Raw genomic sequence first — 18,414 nt, forward strand, 5'->3', positions numbered from 1 at the left:
AATATTTCTGTTTCGAAAAATATACGCTAGAATTTCAAATTCCTGTTTAAGTAGGTAGATATCCTTCTCTTGCAACCTGAAATTTGTCTACGAATCGAGTGAAGACCCATCTCCCCCACCCCCACCCCACTAGCACCGACCATCACGGACAAAACCGAGGCTACGAATAAATTAGTTTACTTTGATAATTTTTCTATCGTTAATCCTAATCGTTATTCACTCGTTTATGTATAGGTAGAGGTATAATGTTCTACTGTTACTTTTACTCTACCTATACCTACTCTACCCAACATTCCAGACTATGGCAATGGCACTCCACCGCACCGCACCGCACCGCACCGTACCTCATCGCATCGCACGAATGCAGGTATACATACTCGTAAATATTATAGTCTCGAGTTCGTTAGAGGTTTTTGTCATCAAACGACATTTTTTGTACTTTTTTTTCACTCGTAATTTTCTAAATAAAAACTGTCATTATCGGTGATTTGGTTTTCTCAACATCCTAGGGTCACGTCGTATACAATCGCTCATTCTATACTCGACCAAAACAGAACCCGAAACCGTGCCTGTTTTCAAAAATATTTAACGATAACACGATAGGATAAGAGTGTAAGCGAGCTTTTCTGACATTTGATTAGCGAACAGAGAAGCTCTGACGTTGGTTGATGCTGACGCTGACGCTGACGCAGACGCGACCTTGTGTTCGAAATTTGAAAATATCGCAAGCTCGAGTTTCATTCGATTTTTGACTAGGTAGTCAAAACGTGTCATTATCTCGATGGGAACTGAAGCGGCAGCCATGGCACATTGGTCATCACTCATCACCATCTCATCGTCTCGACTTATTGCAAGCCGAGAAGTTGGTGGAGTTCCTTTTAGTCCTCCCTGCATCTGCTCAGCTGATATCACGAATCTTCTCATCTCAGGCGGTGCAATTCCCGAATTCCGGATACCGGTGCTTAATTACGAGTAGGTATACTCGATAGGCATTTGACGTTGTTTAGTCTGAAGTAGAATGGGCACAATGCGTTGTGCGTACGATAGGTATTGTTTAGAGCTCGTAACAATTAAAAGTAAGAATAGGTACTCGTATACTCGTCGTAAGAAACACATACAAACGCGTACCTAAGCCCGAAAGCGAGCAAGGGGATAAGAAATGTGCTAGGCTATTTTTGATCAACGCATCAATCGACTTCAATTGTGAAAACATCAATTTTTGCCACCCCGGGCCGCACCATGCTCTTCGCATTCGCGTGTTTGTAAACGTAATTAATCGATTTATAAACAAAAGCAACGCAATGCAACGCAACATCGCAAGTTTACAACCGGCAAACAAATAACAATTTCAATTCTTCGAAAGTTGGAACGCAGAACGCAGCGGTAGCCGGTAGATCTAATAGACGTACGCCTTTCGATATACATATGTGCGATCAAATAAAGGGTACCCCCCGATAAGATAGGCAAAATGCCCTTAACCTCAGATTTCGATGAAACTCACAGGGTATGTTTAGTACCCCCAAAAAATAATTTTGGGCCCATAGCCCGCTCCCCACCCCACCCCCCTCAGCCAGGGGGGGCAAAAAACGCGTTTTTCAGGGGAAAAATTCTGTATCAGCGCGTAATTAAGATAAATTGATTCTGTAAACGAATATAGTTAGAAGATACATGGGCGTACCTCCCTGAATTTTTTCAGAATTTTTCATCACACGGGGAGAGAAGGGGGGACAAAAGAACACTTTAAATCGACATTACTCCGGAACGAAAAAACATACCAAAACGATTTTTTCGTCAAATATGTATCTTTAGGTCTACTTTCTATAGAAGTCATCACCCGGCCATTTGGAGTGGTGGGTCAAGCTCAAAAGCTCAAAAAACTCTCAAAAAACCACGTTTTTTGCGTTTTTCTCCAAAAATATGGACAAATGGCGGAAATCTAAGAGAACCAAGTTGTTCAGCGTGAAATTTTACCTCAGAATTGTGTAATTGAAAATTCATTTACACAGCATGATCGTAAAACTACATGCGCAGAAGTATTTGTGCTTACATCAAGATAGCTGAAAGGATATTCCTGGGTAAAATAGGTGAAATGTCCCTGTCCTCGGATTTCTGAAATTTTGATGAAACATAGTTGGGTACCATTAAAAAAAATGTCGGAGGCAAAAAATCCCCCCTCCCCCAACCTCCCCTTGCTCATAATAGCGAAAAAAGGGCCTTTTTCGGGGAGAAAAAATCCATGCTTCAACGAGTTTTGACAAAAAAATCTGTATTCACTCAAAATATATGGAGGAGACAGTATAATAAAAGTACCTACATAGGTATTTGAGATTCTGCGCCAATCCATGCTATTGCCATCAAAATCCAAGGCCACTTTTGGGGTTCTACTGAGAAAATTGAAAAGTAAATCTTTTTTTTTTGGAGAGGGGGTATTAGTAGTTGGTGTTTTGAAAATATTTTCTTCGCAAAAGTTTCGCTATAATGACGAAAAAATATTGAAAGATAATATATTTCTGAAACTGAGGAAATATTTTGGAACGCAGTGATGACAATATTTTAGGTTTCAAAAAATTGATAAAGATTGGCAAAAATTCCTAAATTTTTGTTGATTTTTCGAAATTGACAAAAACAATTTAAAATAATAGCATAGAATGGACGCAGAATCTAAGATATATTCATTTAGGACTGGGTCGATCGTCATTTTTCTCAAAACAAATTGGGTACAGGGGCTACAGTGAAAAAACCGTGTTTTTTCGAAAATACTCCCACTTTAAGGGCACATGTTTTCCCTTTAGGGGTACTTCTGGAGCCAGCATTTTTCTGTACAACTTTCAACTCAAAATGACAGTTTTTGCTAAAATTGGTAAAAATCCAGTTTTTTTTCTTTTTTTGGTGATTTACCCAATCTACTACATAGTACGTAGGTAGGTAATACCTATGTTTTCAATGTACTTGGTAACTCACATAAAAATTTAATCATCGACACCAAAAAGAAACCTTTCTGATAGTTTTGAGTTAGATACCATGTACTTGAAAAGTAGGCTACTTGTAATTCAAGAAAACCTTGATTAAGAAGTTGCATAGCGTAAATAGCGCTATAATGAAGTATTTTTCACAAAAACTCTAATTTTTGGGCAACCCCTCTCCCCAATGTGGTCGTTGGGAGGGTCCAACTGCAAATCAAACTTCATATTCATGTTCAGCGAGTTCGGTTCATATGATAATGATACCCATATTGTCTGTCTACTTTCGCCCTAAAATTTGGAGAGGGGGTGCCTATGGCCAAAAAATTGGAGTTTAAGGGTATACTCTGCGGAGAGCATTCTAATTTGACAACCGGTCGAAATATGAAACCGATTTGTTCGTTATTTTCATCATTCGTTCGTAAGACTGCATGTAATCGATTGAACGAATTTAGTCGTGCTTATGTCCCGCGACCCGCTCCCATCTAAACTTCAGACCGGGATTTCTCCGTGAATTTTCAAAATTCTTCCAATTTTTTTTCACCAATACTGATTTATCTATGAAATCGAGGGTATGTAGCCATATTTTCTAATTTTGCTTTTACAACAGGGATGTGAGCGTCTAAAGTACCTCCATCCAATTCCCTATTATAGCCATCAAATGTCCTGAATCAAAAATATCTCGACATACCCTCGCTTTTGAAAGCAAACCCTAGAAAAATCCGTTCTATAGTTTTGGCACAATCCCCGCCCAAAGTTGACCATTTTTCATCAAAAAATTAGAATAGCCTTAAAGAAGTTAGTTGGTTTTCTTATTGTTTTTGGAGGCCAGCATCCAAAATTATGGATCGCTTTTTTTGGTGGTGCTGTGACAAAAAAACACAATTTTGAGTGTTTTTTGAGTTTTTGAAGATGGCCTACCTGGAGGGAAAATTTGAAAAAAAAATACCAATTATAGTGCTCATGCAGATACATTTTTGAAAAAAAAATTTCATGTACTTAAATTAGGTTCGGAGATATACGGCGGTTTCAAATTTTCTTTTGTCAATATATCTCCCCTGGGGGGCCCACAATTTTTGAAAAAAATTCAAGTTGCTAGAATCATATCTCCTTCAAGTATTTTGAGTGAATACAGATTTTTTTGTCAAAACTCGTTGAAGCATGGATTTTTTCTCCCCGAAAAAGGCCCTTTTTTCGCTATTATGAGCAAGGGGAGGTTGGGGGAGGGGGGATTTTTTGCCTCCGACATTTTTTTTAATGGTACCCAACTATGTTTCATCAAAATTTCAGAAATCCGAGGACAGGGACATTTCACCTATTTTACCCAGGAATATCCTTTCAGCTATCTTGATGTAAGCACAAATACTTCTGCGCATGTAGTTTTACGATCATGCTGTGTAAATGAATTTTCAATTACACAATTCTGAGGTAAAATTTCACGCTGAACAACTTGGTTCTCTTAGATTTCCGCCATTTGTCCATATTTTTGGAGAAAAACGCAAAAAACGTGGTTTTTTGAGAGTTTTTTGAGCTTTTGAGCTTGACCCACCACTCCAAATGGCCGGGTGATGACTTCTATAGAAAGTAGACCTAAAGATACATATTTGACGAAAAAATCGTTTTGGTATGTTTTTTCGTTCCGGAGTAATGTCGATTTAAAGTGTTCTTTTGTCCCCCCTTCTCTCCCCGTGTGATGAAAAATTCTGAAAAAATTCAGGGAGGTACGCCCATGTATCTTCTAACTATATTCGTTTACAGAATCAATTTATCTTAATTACGCGCTGATACAGAATTTTTCCCCTGAAAAACGCGTTTTTTGCCCCCCCTGGCTGAGGGGGGTGGGGTGGGGAGCGGGCTATGGGCCCAAAATTATTTTTTGGGGGTACTAAACATACCCTGTGAGTTTCATCGAAATCTGAGGTTAAGGGCATTTTGCCTATCTTATCGGGGGGTACCCTTTTGTTTAGGCTTAGCTTAGGCAGGCTAAATTGAAACAGCAACACGGCATAAATGTATAAATGTGTACACAGCATTCGCTGGAACGAATCTACGTATGTAGGTAGCTAGGTACTCGTTAGTAGGTATACTTGAACTTGAAATTCTAAACACGATTCTCTTATCTACATAGGTAGGTAGATGATGAATTGACGACATTACGATTACGATTACGATGGAATTTCGGTAATTTGAACGATGCAAGGAGCATTTTCGTCTTGCAAAGTTGAAATATTCGTATACCTATTCTCGTATTCTCTTGACTCGCAGTCACCGTACGATGGTTTTCTGGTTTCTTTTCGAGCGACGAGGCGACGAGGCGATGATACCACAACCACAAATTTTCACCCGGTCGACTCGACTCGGACTTTTCAGATTCGGATGCTTTGCATTCCAGCTCGAATACGCCATTCACCATCACCATCACCATTCGTCGAGTACAACATCGAGAAGATGAAGATGGGGAAATAAATACGGTTTATAATTTGTACATACGGGATGGAGTATGTAGGTACTCGTAGTAGAGCGTCATAAAACCGGTTGGCAAACGCGTCGCGATGCGGCGCGGCGGCGCATAATCAAACAATAGAACTATGCTTCGCGTATATCCGCGCTTTTCGCCCATAAAAAAATCTCGTTCATTGCTCGCAGTCGCAGTCGCAGTCACTTCGGCGTGAAACCATTTACGCGCGAATATTTGACAAACACGAGGACGAGACGATGGCGGCGCGGCGCGGCGTGGGTTGGTTTACTTTCGTTTCGTTCTGTACCATTTTATGATTTCATGCCTTTATTGCCTTGTACATTGTATACGTACGTACTACGTACGAGTACCTATAGATGTGTACCAGGTATGTAGTACGAGTACCGTACTAGACCTACTGCGCCTATTGCCATAGCCATATACTTGTAGCATTAGCATCGCGTAGGAAATCCACCCACCCACGTCCCTCGTACGAGTAGAGTACATACGCGTAAGCTAGTACTCCAACCTACAAGGTAGATATGGGTAATGGGTATGTACATATTATGGAAGTATTTGGTATAGATGCGCACACGTAGATATGGTACCGCACCACTGTTCAATGTCTGTTGCCAGTTGCCGGTTGCCACGGTCCGACTTCACTTCCGGTAATGGGAAGCGTACTCGTACTTCGTAGTTATTTGATTTATGCCATACCGCATACCATGCTATGAAACACACATTCTGTCGCGGACTGTACTACTGGATGGCTGCAAGTAGGAACTGGAAGCATTCGCAGTGAAACTGAACGATCGGCATCGGCGACTCAGTCGGCATGCAGCCACCTACTACCCTTCATCTTGGACTGCCGACAGCCAAGTGCGTCAAGTGCGACCTGCGACGAGCACACATAGGCCTACTGAGGCTGAAGCTGAATCACCGAGGCTCCGACGCGATGTGGATGTATTGTAGACGTAGAGGTACACAATACATATACACATTCACATACCATACCGATACCGATACCGATACCGATACCACATATGTGTACAATTACCCGTTACATCCGGTCTTTCTCGCGTTCACGTCAGCATTACTCGTATACGGGTCTGCGTCTGTCGTCTGTGTCTTCGACAATAAGTTTCACGTTTATTTGCTCGATCGTGTATAAATGATCACATTGATCATTGATCAGTAGGGATTGCCTGGTAGCGATCGATCTCACTTTTCACTACACTTTTACGCAACCATTCGCATATTTCTACGTCAACAATTACGAGTACACCACACATCTGCGAGTAAGTACCTACGTATTTTTCGCGATCCAATTTTGATTTTTCAATAACGCCGTACGCTGGACGCTGGACGGATTATGAAGCGGGCAGATCAGACTGATGATGGAGTGATGGACTAATGGACGAGTAGGTACCTACACCTCCACCTACCAAGTAAACACCTTTACAACGAGAAGAGGTGCCTGGTTAGATGGTTCACTTGACTTCACTCGAAGACCAACAACGTTGCAACGTACAATGAACCAACATCAACAATACAGAATCGAGAACCGGAGAACCGAATCACGAATCACGAATCACGATGCATGGCACTGCTACTGCACTACTGCTATAGTGCTATCCGCCAATCCGCCATCCGGATCCGGAACACGCTCGACGCTTCCCTCGATACGAATCGCTTCGCTGAACACGAGCTTCAGTTGCAGCTTACTTTACCCACCTATCCACAATATCTGGCTGTGGCTAGAGCTACCTTTACCACTCCGTTTTTCGTATTTATCAAGCTCGAATGCTCGATTGAAGGCTCGGGCTCGACAAGCGACTAAAACTTGGACAGAATGAGAAAGAATTGTCTCGTCACAGCTACGAGTATATTCGTGCATTAGTCTTAGTTGACAGATAGACAGACAGACAGTCGGCCAGCTACACCTCCAAGAGCACTTCCGCAGAATCCTCGTCATTTTTTGCAAGTACGAGTATCCTCTATCGACAATGTTTCATAGTGAAAAATTACTTGACCAATTCAGTAATTTTTCACTGTTTTGCAGTAAAAAAAAACTACTGCTTTAAAAAGGCAAAATGTCGTGACTGCTAAGCAGTGAAATTGACTGTTTCAAATTTAGAGAGTATTGGTTATTATTACCTTGAGTGGGAATTGGGAAACGGGAAACGCCAAAAGGAAGTATACCCTCTTGGCCACCCATCGAGAGCTACAGATTCTAGCGACGAATGTAGACCTACATTCGATCGGCCAACTCACAACTCACCACCACCCTTTCACCACCTACATGGTACTCATATTCAGTACTCCTCATTACCTTATACATAGGTAGGTATCTATCAATATAGAACAGAGTTGCATCAAACATTCAACGTGTACACGTGTACGGTACGATGTAATAAACAATGGGCAATGGGTTGACACTTGACAGGCACCTTGACTGCGAAACAATTTGATGATACTGTACGTTTACGTAAGTACGTACGCGTTGCGCACTGGTACAGATACGAATATTTTCGTATGTATTTTAGATACCTACGTATTAGTACAATCGAATCAACATAACAATGAATGATTACTAATTAGCAATTACCTGGCGAGAATGTAAATCAGCGCCATTTAAATAGGTAATAGGTAGACAGAGACGCTAAATGACTGAAATACTCGTACATATAAATACGTAGTACAATATGTAGCATAGGTAAGAGCCGAGATGGACGTACCGAATCGTAACTCTCCATATTTTACGTATGGTAGGTAGAGGTACCAACTATACTACGTATATAAGTGCGTAACCCATAAAACCAATTCGTCTTTAACAAGTGCAAAACATTTGAAATTTGGATATCTACGAATAGTCTACAGTCCAAGCGCAAAAAAGTGTCATTTGAGTTGACCATTTTGGGGGGCAAAAAAAAGAGTTGGCATTTCGTTAGTATCTTATTAACATTCAAGAAAATGGACATTTCGGATTTTTTGACTGGCACAATAGGGAGCTGGAGCCTCAAAACCCCCATTTTTCGAAGTTGGCGGGGGGAAAAATTTTTTTTTTTAATTTGGTAGAGGACACTCTCCCGAGTATAGATATATACTTTTTTTGAGTTGGATTCCGGCACAGTTGCGTTCCAGAGCTGCATAAAGGCAATTTTTTGCCAATTTTGGCACTTTTTCACATAAAAACGACTCTGTAGAAGCAATACGGCTTGGGGGGAAAAAAATACGCACCTACATGATTGCATCCATTCATCCCACGCTGATAGAGACCAACTTTGTGAAAAACGGCCGGCACAATGACCCGCAGTGAATTTTCAAAGTTACGCATCCGGGCCATTTCATTAAAAAAAATGGATGTATGACATTTTGACAACGTGACCGTACTGACCGTGCGACCTATCAAAGTGGGTTAAAATTTCGCGAGAAAACCGAAAATCTCGATGAAAATTTTTTTTGAGCGTCTCATGAAAATTTTGAGCTAAAAAATTATATGAATCATTTCTCAAGTAGGTACTTTTAGTCTGTTGTAACATGTGACCTATACAAAATGGTTAAAATTTCGCGAGGAACCCGAAAATCTCAATGAAATTTTTTTTTGAGTGCCTCATGAAAATTTTGAGCTAAAACAATTGTATGAATCATTTCTAAAGTACTTTCAATGAAGTGTTAAAAGTTTGTGTGAAGTATAAAGATTTGGATGGTCCTTTCTTATTTATAGAAAGCACGGCTCAACAATTTTGAGCCCCATGAGTCGCATTAATTTTTCACTAATTTTAATGAAGTAAATACCTACGTAATCCGACTTCTGATGTAGGGTTGGAAATTCCATGTAAAACAACAAGATGTTGATGAAATTTGATTTTACTGCTTTTCATAGGTACCTACCTAATATTTTTACTTTTATATCATATTCCAAAAAATACCTACCAATTGTAGGAAAATGCAGACAAGAAGTCAAAAGGTTGGCGATGAGGAATAATCGGAGTAACGGATGATTTGAAAACTGTCACACACTTTTTGCGCAAATTTTAGAGCAATTTTCAATTATTTTTGGTAGCTTCCCAATCCAACATTTTTTTCTGGTGTGTGGCTGTACTGGTTGACTGTTCTCATAGAAATGTTACCCCGCACCGTTTTTTTTTAAAACTACATTACAGCTCGTTCTGATCGTACTTATCTGTGAAGTTTTGATATTTCGCAAAATCTGTGTCATTCGGCTTGCCTTTTTATTTGCCCTGATGAACCCGCCAAAAACGATAATTGAGAAAGGGAAGTTATTATACATGATAAGTACACATTTATTACGTGTTAAAAATCGAATAATGTCCAGTAGGTAAGGCTAGAAACGAAAAAACGTTGAGATTGTCCTTCGGCTTGCCCAGCGCCCATTTGTCCTTCGACTTGGCCCAAATTTCAGACAGCTGTACTTTTATCGCGCTAGTCGACATATTACACAATAATACAAATAAAATTTGACATTTTCTCTCTCCCCACGCCTCACCTTTACCCCTACCAAAAAAATAAGTCCAGATTCGAACTCTGTGGCCTGAAAAACATAAATCGACATATTACACGATAATATAAGCAAAATTTGACATTTTCCTCCTCCCCACGCCTCACCCTCCACCTCTACATAAAAAATAACTCCAGATTCGAATTCTACGACCTCGAAAACATATCAATCGACATATTACACATCGATGAGGGTCGAATCCTAATTATCGCCGTTTAAGGGGGGTCAGGGCCCACAGGGAGGGGGATTGAATTGAGGCCAACACTAGAAAAGGGATCTGGGACACCTATACAAATGATCCCCACTTGAAATTTTCCGAAAAAATGATTTTCATTTTTCAAAATTATGCATATCAAAATCGACCCTTTTTCTGAGAATCACCCTAATACAATTTTTTTACTGCAAAATTTTCATTAACAGATCAAGAGATTTTTTTACTGAGATTTTTGATCCTCCCGCAAAATTTTAAGCCATTTGCATAGGTCGCATGTTACAACAGACTGATAGTTTGTTTTATGTACTTGAAAAATGATTCATACAATTGTTTTAGCTCAAAATTTTCATGAGGCACTCAAAAAAAAATTTCATTGAGATTTTCGGGTTCCTCGCGAAATTTTAACCATTTTGTATAGGTCACATGTTACAACAGACTAAAAGTACCTACTTGAGAAATGATTCATATAATTTTTTAGCTCAAAATTTTCATGAGACGCTCAAAAAAAATTTTCATCGAGATTTTCGGTTTTCTCGCGAAATTTTAACCCACTTTGATAGGTCGCACGGTCAGTACGGTCACGTTGTCAAAATGTCATACATCCATTTTTTTTAATGAAATGGCCCGGATGCGTAACTTTGAAAATTCACTGCGGGTCATTGTGCCGGCCGTTTTTCACAAAGTTGGTCTCTATCAGCGTGGGATGAATGGATGCAATCATGTAGGTGCGTATTTTTTTCCCCCCAAGCCGTATTGCTTCTACAGAGTCGTTTTTATGTGAAAAAGTGCCAAAATTGGCAAAAAATTGCCTTTATGCAGCTCTGGAACGCAACTGTGCCGGAATCCAACTCAAAAAAAGTATATATCTATACTCGGGAGAGTGTCCTCTACCAAATTAAAAAAAAAAATTTTTCCCCCCGCCAACTTCGAAAAATGGGGGTTTTGAGGCTCCAGCTCCCTATTGTGCCAGTCAAAAAATCCGAAATGTCCATTTTCTTGAATGTTAATAAGATACTAACGAAATGCCAACTCTTTTTTTTGCCCCCCAAAAAATTGAACTGTTTTCGGTTTCTAGAGCACTTTTTGGTGTTTGGACTGTAGACTAGAAGAAGTAATACCTAAAAGTAGTTAGAGATACGTATGATGAATCATACGAGTAGTTCGAAGCATTGCTAGGCTCGATACATATTAGTCTACAATCCACAAACGTAAAAGTGTTACCCTACTGAAATTTTTTGATTACCAAAAAACTCATCCGGCTAAATGTAGATGGGACCCCCGAAAACCCAAAATGCATGATTTCAATATTTCAAACTTGCACAATAGGGGGCTGGAGCCTCAAAGGGGTGTATTTATGAATGTGGTCGGTACAGAAAAAATTAAATGTAGTCGGGAAGAGTACTACCACCAGATACCAAATATGTGTTTTTTTCTGTTGGTCATTAGCACAAACGGATTTTATTGCACTTTGAATGCAGTTTTTATGCATTTTTTATGGTTAAATCGTTCTATAATCATAAGTATGAGCGGCAACCGAAAATTTTTTGTGAAATTAGTTCGACAAGATTATTTCAGACCGAACTGAAAAAAAACTGCTGAAAAATACCTGCACAATGACGAGTGATGGCGCAGAGAAGTGGTTGGAGGTTTCCCCCACTCCAAAATTTAGTTTGACATTTTTCCCCTCAAAGTACTCGTGCGACCTATCAAAATGTATTAAAATTTCGCGTAGAACACGATTATACCATTAATTTTGAATTTCAACCCTTCTGTGCCCCTCTCCCCGCCCTAAATTGCAGTTTGACAATTTTTTTATGAATATATTCCCATGCGACATATCAAAATGCGCTGAAATTTCGCGTAGAATACGATTATACCATTAATTTTGAATTTCAACCCTTCTGTGTCTCTCTCCCCCGCCCTAAATTGTAGTTTGACAATTTTTTTATGAATATTCCCATGCGACCGGCCTATCAAAATGTGCTAAAATTTTGCATCGAATCCGAATGTACCATTAATTGTAGGCATTTCTTTTTTAATGCGTACTTCAACGTGAAACCATGTCCAGTCAGTTGTTGTTAACTCGCTATACCATACTCAGTACCTACTCAGTAGCCGCTGTGCAGCTCCTACATATGTTCTCTCAGGAAATGATGCAGTTTCTAGGTAGTAAGCATAATTGGTTGCATAATTTTTACTTTTATTTTGAAATAAACTTTTAAAATTTTATCTATGATCTTTAAAATAACAGTGGGTGAGGAGAGGGGCATAGATTAGAAGGGCAGAACATCAAAATTAATGACATATACAGATTCTACGCAAAGTTTCAGTGAATTTTGATAGGTCGCACACGAATATTCATTAAAAAATGGTCGAACTCCACTTCAGGATTGGAGAGGGGGCAGGGTATCCAACGGATTTTTTTTTGAAAAAATCACTACCTTTTCACTACTTTTTTTCAACCAAATTTTCAGAATGCAATCCACTCAACCACCCCCTCCCCCCCACACACAAAAAATGTTTCACATGGAAATTTTTAAAAAAATTGAAACTGGAAGAAAATTTGTAATTTCAATCAAAATTATTGAAAAAACAATACACGAGCTTATTACATTCGTTATAAGACAAGGTGTCAAACAAAATTTCAAAATAAAAAATCCGGGCTTTAACAGGACATTTTTTGAACACTAGAGATTTTATTAAAAAAAAAAAAGGAGCCGGGGGAGGCAAAATTTTACATTAGAATTTTTCGCTTTTAGTTTTCCAATGTCTTCAACATCCCAAGATTTTTTTCAAGCAATCGGATGTCAAAAATATAATTTTATCATTTCAATTTTTGATTTTTTTTCACGTTAAAGTTTCTTGCTCATGTAATGAAATTGAGTGAATAAAAAACTTTTTATGTATTAACAAACCAAAATTTTTAATTTCGAAAGAGGGGCACATATATGTAAAAAACGATGATTTTTTGTGTGATGAATTGGTTAAGGCTCATTTATAATGGTAATAGAAATTCATGAAAAAAATAAATGAAAAAGTTGAATCTGTGGTTTTCAATAGTACCATTTATAATGGTAATTGAAATTCTCCTATTAAAAACCATAGATTCAACTTTTTCATTTATTTTTTTTTGTGAATTTCTATTACCATTATAAATGAGCCTTTAATTATAAGAAGCTTATTACTTTGCTTCAAAATTTTAAAATTCAAATGATTTTTTTTTTGAAAAATTTAAAATTGAAAAAAAAGCAAACAAGCCCGAGCGAAGCGAGGGCAGACGCTTTAAAAAATTCATGTTTCGAGAAGTGAAAAAAATTTCTTCATGCAGGAAGGAGTTTATCTTTCTGATTCAAACTTTGAACATTTCTTGAATTTGAACAATAGTTTTTCACGGGGAAAAACAGTGAACAGCCCGAGCGAACCGAGGGCAAAATCTCTCAGAAATGTGTAATTCAAGCTCTAAAAAAGTCGACAAATGAGCTCTTTTCTACGGAATAAAGATCGAGAAAAAGGAACGAATTTGAATTTTTTTCATTTTTTCACTACCTTTTTAACAAAATTCACTACTTTTTCACTAATTGCACTACCTGTTAGATACCCGGGGGGGGGCACAGTAGGGTTGAAATTCAAAATTAATGGTGTATTCAGAATCTACGTAAAAGCTTAGTGCATTTTAATATGTCGCATGGGAGTATTCACAAAAAAGTTGTCGAATTACACAGTAGGGTGGGGGAGGGGGCACACAAGGGTTATTGAAATTCAAAATTAATGGTATATTCGGATTCGATGCAAAATTTTAGCACATTTTGATAGGCCGGTCGCATGGGAATATTCATAAAAAAATTGTCAAACTACAATTTAGGGCGGGGGAGAGGGACACAGAAGGGTTGAAATTCAAAATTAATGGTATAATCGTATTCTACGCGAAATTTCAGCGCATTTTGATATGTCGCATGGAAATATATTCATAAAAAAATTGTCAAACTGCAATTTAGGGCGGGGAGAGGGGCACAGAAGGGTAAACTAATGGTATAATCGTGTTCTACGCGAAATTTTAATACATTTTGATAGGTCGCACGAGTACTTTGAGGGGAAAAATGTCAAACTAAATTTTGGAGTGGGGGTAACCTCCAACCACTTCTCTGCGCCATCACTCGTCATTGTGCAGGTATTTTTCAGCAGTTTTTTTTCAGTTCGGTCTGAAATAATCTTGTCGAACTAATTTCACAAAAAATTTTCGGTTGCCGCTCATACTTATGATTATAGAACGATTTAACCATAAAAAATGCATAAAAACTGCATTCAAAGTGCAATAAAATCCGTTTGTGCTAATGACCAACAGAAAAAAACACATATTTGGTATCTGGTGGTAGTACTCTTCCCGACTACATTTCATTTTTTCTGTACCGACCACATTCATAAATACACCCCTTTGAGGCTCCAGCCCCCTATTGTGCAAGTTTGAAATATTGAAATCATGCATTTTGGGTTTTCGGGGGTCCCATCTACATTTAGCCGGATGAGTTTTTTGGTAATCAAAAAATTTCAGTAAAATCGATTTCTAACGTACTTTTTGCTCCGTGGATTGTAGACTATATGCAGTTTAAGCCGAAGAAAGGTATAATATTTTTACTGTCTCATCAGTCCAACGAAAATAACGAAAGAAAAGAATATGAGTATAACTAAGTAAGGTATGGTACTATGGTACTACTCTCGAAGATGATCTATAAGGTGATCGTGAGCATCAAACTTTACACCTACATACATAGTTATTTGCATGGGGTATTTCTACATACTAGATATAAAACGATCATAAAAATACATTCGCGTGACCCCTTCATCAACGACCTAGGTACAGCTATAGGTACCCTACCTACGTACAAGTCTGACAAACTTAAATATTAAGTAGGTATTGCGGTTTCCGCAGTTGATCGAAATAGTTACCTACCTGCGAATGCGATTCGTTCGTATCGATGCGAATTGCGAATTGCGAGCCGACCCAAAATCAATAGGTAGGTATAGGTAGTTTGTAGAGAAGGTAGCCCAAGTCCAGTGGCCACTGGCCAGTACCTTGATGCGAGTAGATAGGTATGTAATATGTATCAGTTGAGCTGCATCTAAATGCATCGACAATGGTAGTAATTTAGTTTACGTGCTCATTTTTCTTCTTCGTCAGCCAGTCACTAGTCAGCCACATGCGTAAGTATGCAAAACACTAACACACCCGTAGACGAGGTACACACTACACAGACACACACACCGATACACCGCGCCAAGTTTAAATTACGAGTACCTATCTATAGTAATATTCGGTGGAAAATGGAAAAAAGTGACAATTTTTCGCGAATCTATACAATGTAACGTTATTCGAATCAACTTACGTTAGCGTACGAGTGAATAGTGAATACCTACGACGATAGTGGTAGTGGGCAAAAAAGGAAAAGTACGAGTACCACCACCGACCACGTAAACGCGATAATTGACTAATGGTTTTACTTAATTGTAACGAACACGTACGCGAGAAACAATATCAGGTACCTAAAGCGAGTAGCGACAGCGAGTGAGGAGTGACTAAACTAAAATACCCGAAATACCGGCGAAAAATACAACGATTCGTCGGGTGAAACTTGGCGAACTGAAGCTGAATTGGCAATTGGAATTCCGCGACCGCGATCCATCATCGACCTCATCGACAGACACAGACACGAGTACCATCATCACGACCGTCGACCGGCTTCGACAATAACATAGAACATAACGAATAACGTTTTAACGTTAACGTTCCTCTTGCACGCTTGTGGTAGTCGTTGCCATAGGCTGTTTTACTGCGTTAATCCCCACTCTTTACATTTTTCTTCTCTCCCTCTCTCTTTTTTTTTTACAAATAACTTACTCGCTGTTTACTATTACTACATTACCTACTAATACTAACCACTACAATCGCACAAAAAGTTACCACGTTTGTCTGTAACTCTCGATGTTGATTGATAATACATGTATTTACGTTTCTATATGGGTCTGGTCTAGGTGTCCCTCTACCACCTCTCCACCTTCCCATCAACTTACCTATTTACTCATTACTACTTCCAAGTGCAAGAATGACTGTATGACATATACATACTATAAATAGGTACGTAGAACTATTGGTTCAATTTCAATTGAAACCATAGAAAATTATTTCAACGTAATTGGCCGACTCATTTTTCGCTAAAAGGTATGAATCGAATAAAAATCGACTAAAAAGATTCTTTCGGATGTATTCGTACGCGTCCACGTAGGTAGATGTTCCTAGACCTATAATTTTATGTACGTGAATCAGATAGAATGTAGTAAGACATCCCGCAATTTGCTTTCAAAATTTTAAATTTGGACATTTTCTTTCGATTTTCCTCCTTTTTGTATAATTTTTTTCATTTTCACTCTGCAGCTTTTCAAATGACCATGCGTAATGCGGTGCAGTAGGTAAAAACAGGTACATATCTAAATAAACGTAGGTAGGTATAATACACCACTAAACCGAAAGAATAATTATTCGCACTTTAGCGTTTCTTAAAATATGTATGAAGAGGTACCTATGTATACGTTTTACGCACCTACAACTGGCAACAGTCGTTCTGCAACCTTGACCTAATGTATTCACCAATAAGGTAGGTACCTGCAAATCGATGGAATGAGACGTAAAAATCTTTTATCTATTAATTTTTTTCAATTCCTTATGCAAATAAAAAACATATGCGTATTTTCGATGATTAACAAAACAAAATAATAATAATAAAAACTGCACAAAAATGATCGGAGATACAGTTTACTTGTTTTTTGATTTTAAAGGGTACCCCCCGATAAGATAGGCAAAATGCCCTTAACCTCAGATTTCGATGAAACTCACAGGGTATGTTTAGTACCCCCAAAAAATAATTTTGGGCCCATAGCCCGCTCCCCACCCCACCCCCCTCAGCCAGGGGGGGCAAAAAACGCGTTTTTCAGGGGAAAAATTCTGTATCAGCGCGTAATTAAGATAAATTGATTCTGTAAACGAATATAGTTAGAAGATACATGGGCGTACCTCCCTGAATTTTTTCAGAATTTTTCATCACACGGGGAGAGAAGGGGGGACAAAAGAAAACTTTAAATCGACATTACTCCGGAACGAAAAAACATACCAAAACGATTTTTTCGTCAAATATGTATCTTTAGGTCTACTTTCTATAGAAGTCATCACCCGGCCATTTGGAGTGGTGGGTCAAGCTCAAAAGCTCAAAAAACTCAAAAAACCACGTTTTTTGCGTTTTTCTCCAAAAATATGGACAAATGGCGGAAATCTAAGAGAACCAAGTTGTTCAGCGTGAAATTTTACCTCAGAATTGTGTAATTGAAAATTCATTTACACAGCATGATCGTAAAACTACATGCGCAGAAGTATTTGTGCTTACATCAAGATAGCTGAAAGGGTATTCCTGGGTAAAATAGGTGAAATGTCCCTGTCCTCGGATTTCTGAAATTTTGATGAAACATAGTTGGGTACCATTAAAAAAAATCTCGGAGGCAAAAAATCCCCCCCCCCCCACCTCCCCTTGCTCATAATAGCGAAAAAAGGGCCTTTTTCGGGGAGAAAAAATCCATGCTTCAACGAGTTCTGACAAAAAAATCTGTATTCACTCAAAATACTTGAAGGAGATATGATTCTAGCAACTTGAATTTTCTTCCAAAATTGTGGGCCCCCCAGGGGAGATATATTGACAAAAGAAAATTTGAAACCGCCGTATCTCCGAACCTAATTTAAGTACATGAAATTTTTTTTTCAAAAATGTATCTGCATGAGCACTATAATTGGTATTTTTTTTTCAAATTTTCCCTCCAGGTAGGCCATCTTCAAAAACTCAAAAAACACTCAAAATTGTGTTTTTTTATCACAGCACCACCAAAAAAAGCGATCCATAATTTTGGATGCTGGCCTCCAAAAACAATAAGAAAACCAACTAACTTCTTTAAGGCTATTCTCATTTTTTGATGAAAAATGGTCAACTTTGGGCGGGGATTGTGCCAAAACTATAGAACGGATTTTTCTAGGGTTTGCTTTCAAAAGCGAGGGTATGTCGAGATATTTTTGATTCAGGACATTTGATGGCTATAATAGGGAATTGGATGGAGGTACTTTAGACGCTCACATCCCTGTTGTAAAAGCAAAATTAGAAAATATGGCTACATACCCTCGATTTCATAGATGAATCAGTATTGGCGAAAAAAAATTGGAAGAATTTTG

General features: G+C 38.5%; 1 protein-coding gene across 1 annotated transcript in view; it reads right to left on the reverse strand.

Annotated features, from left to right (window-relative positions):
- LOC135841931 (uncharacterized) overlaps nucleotides 1-15,995 on the reverse strand; it is a 28,787-nt gene extending 12,792 nt beyond the window's left edge. Inside the window, exon 1 of the mRNA XM_065359154.1 lies at nucleotides 15,103-15,995. The gene's annotated coding sequence lies outside the window, so the exon portion shown is untranslated. The remainder of the gene's footprint in view (nucleotides 1-15,102) is intronic.
- Between the last annotated feature and the right edge of the window lie 2,419 nt (nucleotides 15,996-18,414).

Source organism: Planococcus citri, chromosome 3 (genome assembly GCF_950023065.1).
Source record: "Planococcus citri chromosome 3, ihPlaCitr1.1, whole genome shotgun sequence".
NCBI lineage: Eukaryota > Metazoa > Arthropoda > Insecta > Hemiptera > Pseudococcidae > Planococcus > Planococcus citri.